Source organism: Mastomys coucha, unplaced genomic scaffold (genome assembly GCF_008632895.1).
Source record: "Mastomys coucha isolate ucsf_1 unplaced genomic scaffold, UCSF_Mcou_1 pScaffold16, whole genome shotgun sequence".
NCBI classification, from domain to species: Eukaryota; Metazoa; Chordata; class Mammalia; order Rodentia; family Muridae; genus Mastomys; species Mastomys coucha.
In genome coordinates this window covers 89,357,643-89,364,862 of record NW_022196898.1, presented here as the reverse complement: position 1 = coordinate 89,364,862, position 7,220 = coordinate 89,357,643, and the positions used below count along the sequence as shown (strand labels likewise).

Here is a 7,220-nt window from a genome sequence, read left to right as displayed (position 1 = left end):
AGTCCTTCCCAGCTCGCACCATTCCGCGCAGCCTCCACGCGCTTTTGTTTCTGGAAGCTGAAGGGGGCGTGTGGCGAGGCTTTTGGACCAGCCAGGGACGTTTGTCCGGCTGCAGCGCCAGGGATGCTCTGAGGACGGCTCTGGAGGTGTCTGGGACCGCTCCAGGCGCCGGGCCGCGTAATCCCTGCGCTAAGTGCTTGGCTCGCAGTCTGCAGTCACTAGTGGGAGCTGGAGAGAGCGAGTGAGAAAAATTCCAGCGGCAGCGGCGGAGCGGGAGGAGGGACCGGAGCTGCGGCGGCAGCGGCGGCGGCGGCGGCGGCAGCAGCGGCAGAAGTTGCCGGCGTGGTGCTCGGAGTGCGGGCGCGGAGGACCCGGGACCAGGGTCGCGGCGGCGGGTAAGGGGCCCTGGGAAAGTGTCTGGGGGTGCGGATCGGGGGTCTCCGGGGTAGCCCGCGCTTTGTGCGGCGATCGGGGCGGGACACGTGCTCCTCGGGGAGCAGGACACCCGGAGAGCCGGGCGCTCCCGGGCCAGGAGCGCTGGGGACGCTAAGAGGGGCGCCCGGCTCGGGAGCAGCCACCTGCCTTGCTTGCTCCACGACCAGCCGGGAGGCCACGGCGCTCAGGGAAGAACCACAGCCTCGGGTCCTCTCGCGCTCTCCCCCAGCCCCTTAGTCACTCCATCCTCTCCGTCCCCCCCTCTTCTGAGTCTTTCCAACGCGGTCCCGTACTTAGCGGCTGACTTTTCCCACCTCCTGCTTCCTGAACTCCTTTCCTCCCATGTCCCTCTACACTATACCCATCGGTTCTCTGCAGGGTGAGGTTTTTTCTGACATTGGAGAAAGACCCTCCGGAAGTTGTGCGGGGCGGCAGGTATCTAGTTTCTCTGAGCCTCTCCAAGGAGGTTGAGGGCTCTGTGTTCTGAATGGGGACCTTGTGGCTTCTTTGAGTTATTAGGGACTGCTCTTTTCTTAGTCACCTTCCCCCAAGGTGAGGTCAGTTACCGCGAGGGGCCACAAAGGTGCCAGTGAAACAGAACAGAGGAAGCCAGCTGAGTAACAGAAGGGTTCCAGACACATCTGCAGCGAAGCGGAGCCACCTGAGAGAAGGTTCCTGGATTCTGGAAAAACAAAAGGCTCCATGCGTCCTCCTGATGGAGTTCAGCTGAGGAGCATCTGAAAAATAATATGAAAAAGCCCCCGGTGTGTTGCTATCTTCACCGAAGCCAAGTCTTTACTTTTTTTTTTTTTTAATGCATATTTTTAGGGAATCTTGGTCACAACTTCTCTAATTATTGTTTTGGGGAAGTTAAGGGAAATGGTCTATGTCAACGGGGCATTTATGTTTTAAGAAAAAGTGATTTCAACTTTGTACTTTTATACCTCTTTACACTCTGCTGATCAAGGAGAATTATGTCTAACTGCAAAGAAAATAGGAAAGGATTTGTCAGTAATTTAAAAAATATGAGACATTCCAGGGATCAATAATTTCTTTGGAGAATTCTCATTACAAGGATGTTGTCGGGGATATTACATGTTAGTGAAATATGTTAGCTGTGACACACTTGGATCATTGTGTGGCACCAAAAAAAAAAAAAAAAAAAAATGGTGGTTGCTGCAAGCAAATCATACCAGTGATGGCTTTTTATGGAAAAGTTAGCTTTAAGCTAATTACTGCCATTCTCGGTTTTCTTTATTCCTGCATAGTGTACCTTTGTTTTGAGCAAAATGTGGCCCAGGGCTACAGGACTGGGTACAGTGTGTTATTTGTCCAATCTGAATTACCATTTAGAAAACCACCTTTTCCTTTTGCTCACAGGAGGCAAGTTGATATGATCTCATTACACAAGTGTGAGGGGCTGCCGATGAATTTTAGCAGCACTGATTTGTGAATATTGAACTCAAAATGTTGGGGTTTTGGTGAGGTATCGATCTTGATTTATGCCATGTTCATGAATCATCAGTATTTACAGCACCTTTGCCACGTCGTTTACCATGTGCTGCCCGTGTGTGGTCAGGCAGGGTTGTCTGAAACCTCTGTTAGATTATTATTGTTCCAGAGTAATTTCTTACTACCCCTCGAGCAACTCGTGGCCTGTTCCAAAGACTCTCAGAGCGTTCCAGGTGTTAAACATTATTGATTAAAAAGAATTAAAGTTTTCCTTGTAAACTTTGAAAACCGGGTAAAGTATTTTCATGATGGCAAATACCGGTTTTGTTATTAATTTGAAAACATGGGGTGGTTTAAAATCATGCTTATCTCTTGGTATTCATAGGATGCCTTCCCCTTCCTATTCTAAGCACCTGATTAGTATTTATCATACACATTTTAGAAGCCAGCTAGAGCTTTCCTGATTTTCTTCTCCCTCAGGATTCTTGTTGCACATCTCCTAATATCCACCGCTTGCTTAGCTTCCCCCCTGCTAGGCTGTCACTTCATGGTGGTGAGATTTTCAGAATTTTAGACAACAAAACAGTTCCTGATATTGTATGGATTCATAAACACGTCATAAAGAACAATTGGTTCTCCATTCCCACCCCTACCCCCTCTTCACAGGTTCAATAGGTCAGGGGAAGCATGTTATCATAGAATAACAGCAGACTACTGATTTATAAATTAGTGAGTTTGGAGCATCTCATCGCCATATATTGGTATTAAAGATGAAGAAGGGGAGGCCTAAAGAGCTTGACACAGACTCAGAGTTAGTGACACCTGTTGTCTGGGGAGGGGACTTTTTGAGCTGTGCCTCAGTCATTTTCATCAGGTCTATCTTGATTCCTGCCACAGACATGAGCAACTTAGTCCGTAATTCTAAGGGCTTCTTTTCATGCCTACTAACATGAGACTTGTGATAGCTGAGGATCGCTGCGCTATAGAGCGCTGGCTTCCCAGTTGATTGCATGTACCAGGCATTGCTGCTAAAGGTGCCATTGGGTAGAAGTGTTATTCTTACCTGCAAAGAACATTTGAGTTCCAAGGATGTGTATAGTTTTCTCTTCCATGGCTATAACTTTTTGAATGTGTGTTGAAAGTGGGTGGGGAAAGGGGAAAAAAAGGGTTGGGTCATGTCAGTGGCCATTCTTAAGCTTTGTTTTATCAACCAGAGGCAGTCAGTGTAACTCCCATAAAACCCAGCTGCTTCACCTGTGACATACCTGGAAGTCACGATTGAAAACAGCTGTCACAGCTGAGTGGGAGGGTGCATGGCTGTCCTTAGCATTCAGGAAGCAGAGGCAGGAGGAGTTGAGACCAGCCTGGCCTACAGAGTAAATTTTAGGCTACCCAGAGTTACCAGGCAAGATACCATCTCAACAATGATGTATCAAGACAAAGAAATCCCCTAAAAACTGGAGAGAAGTGTATGAAGATGTAGGAGGTGACAGAGGGACATATATGATGTTACTTTTGGGCACTTTCATCTTCAGAAAGATGAAAGGGATAAAATATAATTTATGCCAAGCAGTTTTCCACAATTTTGTGGTATCTTTTCACTTAGATGCTGAATTATACTGCATAATAGAATATAGTATATATACCATTGACTGGATTAACTTTGTTTTCATTTAAGTATCTGTGTGCCTTCTCCGGACACCTCACCATTACAGATCATGGAGACATTGCAGACATGAGAGAGACACAGTCATCCTCATTGAATTCCTGCTACAGAGAGGGAAGAGAGGGGATAATATAAAGTCAAGTCATCTCTAGTCCTGGAAATCACCATTAGGGAAGTCAGGGTTATGTGACAGGAGTGAGGAACAGCTTAGAATCTGGTGACCCAAGCACATTCCTCCTCACCAGAAAGCCAACCCCGAGGATCCAGGATCAAAAAACTGGTCACACCTGCCCTGGCCAGAAATGATGGCACACAACAGAAATGGATTTAGAGGGACAGCCAGGCCTGAAGTGTGATGCATTGGGCTCACAGGACATTTTATTGCACACAATGGAGGTTGCTCGAGATATGACGTAGCACATCTGTCTAGTGAGAACAGAGTGTCTGCAGCCAGTGGTTGTGGGAGGCTGTGCAATGAGGCTGGCCAAGGGTGGAACCAGGAGCCACTGATCCTTATCACTGAATGGGAGGGTCACTGGGTTGATTCATCATTGCTCATTCATTTTTCTTCAAGTGTTGGGGAAGGAACCTATAACCTTGAGCCTTAGACAAGGACTTAGTATTAAGATCCACCCCCTAGCCAGACATTTACTTCCAAATGTCAGACTTCAGTCCCTTCTCAAAATGTCCCACTGCGAGTTCCTTATCTTCCTTCCTTCAGATGTCTCTTGGCTGCATGCTTGCTTCTTGTCTGGGCAACCACAGTGCATTCTGGGAAGTGTGGTATGCCCTCAGAGCTAAGGATGATGTGGGACAGTTGTCTGGAGATGTGTGGTTTTGTTTTTTTGTTTTTCCTCTTGACAGGGGTACAGGCAAGGAGACTTTTGTACCCTTGCTTCCTTTGTGGTAAGGGAGGCTACAGAGGAAGGAAAGCAAGTGGAAGTCCTCCAGTCCGAGTGGCTTTGTTTCCTGCCAACTTTGAAAACATGGGAAGCTTCCTGAAGAGCTGTCTGGGCTGTGAGTTCTGGCCTTCACCCTCCACTGCATCTCAGCCCCTTGCAGGGCCATGAGAGTGAGCAGGCAGCAGTGACAGCTAAAATAATGCTGGATGTTTAGCTCATGCGACGTTACTTTTCCTCTTTTTCAACCACTAAATAAATGGCTGCACATGGCTGCAGCTTTAGCTGATACGAAGTAGTCGGGATTATTTCCCCCCTGAAGATTGTGTTTGCTTCTTGGCTAAAGGAAAAGAAAGGTACAATTCAATATATGTATGTCTGTAACATTTCTTGCCTGGCTATATTGAGATAAACATTTTAGTCATTTTTATAACAGTTAGATAGATAGGGATTTAAATAAGTACAGAAACATCTGTCACTAGTTAATTTGATGATTAATGGCTCCAAAGTGATTCCAGGAAGTCTGTAATGATCATGGCTTTGTCTAAATTAATCTCTGACTAGGAATCAGTGTGTTTTATCTAACTAATACATTTTACAACCATCTATAAAAGGCACTCAATTGTCGGCTCTTTGGAAGAAGTTGCTCTTCTGCCGTCCTCCCAACACTCTTTAGCCATCACACCACCGGCTTGGCTTGAAAGTTTTCTCTGCTTACAGCATGCAGTAGAAGAGTCATTGTGGTTTTTACCCCATTCTGTGTTTAGACCTCTTCTCCACTGCTGTTGATCATTCCCATATTACCCAGATGTCCCTTGTCTAGTCTGCTCTCCTTTCTGTTTTCCCCACCTTTGCCATCTCTCTACTGGCTGCTACATCTGATGTCCTTTGTGCCTATCCAGGGCCACTCTCTACCCGTCTAGTTCACGTTCTGTGCTTAAGAAGATAACCCTGCTGAAGCACCCTGATTTCAGGTGACTCAGGTGGCTGGGGAGCTCAGGTAGAGCATACAGGACCATGGAGGGTGGAAAGTGAAGCCACGTGTACTCTTGGTGCCTTCCCTCCCTGCTCCATTCTCTTGGGCTGCCTACAGTGAAGGTCACTGCTCCCTTTGGGGTTCAGGTTCTGGTCTCCTGAGCACTATGCTTTGCTTTTCTGTTCTTGGGCTTTGTTGCTCACAGTTTATTGGCTGTAATTTATAAATAAAGCCTCCTCAGTTTATGGGAAGCTGTCTGGGGGAAAGCCCTGCTTTCCATTCACTTGGTTTCTGCACACTTCTTTCTTAGGAGTCTTGGGATTCATTAGAGCAGTTGGTCCCTCTTACCTCTGGTGGGGAGAGCCGCCTTCTCTCCAAAACTGTAGGATGAGCCTGTTATTATGTAGATATTTCACTGCCAGTCTTTTTATTGGTTTAAACTCTACTTAAAAACCCGTGTTCTTTCTGTGTGTGCATGCTGCGGCTTCTTGTTTTTCACTCAGGAATGGAGTATGGATTTATAGAGTCATTGTGTAGGGCAATGGGTTCAAAAAGGTAGTCTTGACTCTTGTTTGGAGTAGACACTGGGGAGGGGGCCTGGAATAAACAGTTGAATGCAGGTTTATGAATTTGGTTTGCTAGGAGGCTGAATGAAATATGCTCTGATGAAGGAGAAAAGCAGGGGGGTGGAGCGGGATCATTTGTGGGAGCTCATAAAGAACTCAGGTTCAGGGGCCTGTGGAAGTGGCAGTCAGTAACCTGCATCTGCTATGCAGGCTCGTAGTATGTAAATGGTAGAAGCTTTTCCTAACGACACATATGATAAATCTTCTATGGGGGGAAATTAGAAGTTGCAGATTAGCTTTAAGAAAATAGGTTTCTTGCCAGGTGTGGTGGCTTGCAGCTTTAATCATAGCAGTGGCGAAGCAGAAGAAGGCAGATCTTTGAGTTCTGGGCCAGCTATAGCCATGTTGTGAAACCCTGTCTTTAAAAAAGGAAGGAAAAAGAAAAAAATGAAGAAAGAAAAAAGGAAAAAGGAAAGGAATCTACATTTCTTTGTATCAGTATCTAAAATGAAAAGCTTTATATATGTATCCATTAAAATGTTTTCTAGCATCTTTAAACTAAGAGCATGCGTATCACTTTGTTACGTGTGTTTTCCTCTTCCCCCTCCTCTTCTGTTTGTTTGTTTTTGTTTTTCAATTCAGGGTTTCTCTGTGTACCCCCTGGCTGGACTGGTGCTTACTCTGTAGACCAGGCTGCCCTTGAACCTAGGGAGCCACCTGCCTCTGCTTCCTGAATGCTGAGATTAAAGACATCTTGATTGTATTTTTCACTAAATTTGCACTGGAAACTCGATTCTATATCAGCATAGGTGTTTTGAAACATATTTATTATATAATCTGAAAATTAAGTCACAATTGCTGTATACCCATTTACCTAATTTTTCTTTAATGAGGATTTTTTTTGAAAAGCTTAATAGGCAAGAAGAAGAAAATTAGAGTAGACAATAACTTCATCACATTAATAACTTCTGGAAATTCAGAGATTCTTGCATGTAAGACTGTAGGAATTAGTTATATAAATCATATAACTCTTTTATTTAATCAGAAGTCCTTTGAATCATGTCTTTTACCACACAGAAGGAGCCACTGTTAACATTTTTGGGCCTTTATAAAATTGGGTCTAATATTACTTTTGCTTCTTTCCTGTCTCTTTTCACTTGAATCTGTACTTGATATGACTTGGGAATCTACATTTCCAAAGACCCACTTACCTAACTACCTTCTTC

General features: G+C 45.2%; 1 protein-coding gene across 5 annotated transcripts in view; it reads left to right on the top strand.

Moving 5' to 3' along the window:
• Positions 1–7,220, top strand: part of Bmpr1b (bone morphogenetic protein receptor type 1B) — a 341,025-nt gene continuing 333,805 nt past the window's right edge. For all 5 annotated transcript variants that reach the window (XM_031375668.1, XM_031375675.1, XM_031375666.1 and 2 more), the window contains exon 1: positions 1–395. The gene's annotated coding sequence lies outside the window, so the exon portion shown is untranslated. The remainder of the gene's footprint in view (positions 396–7,220) is intronic.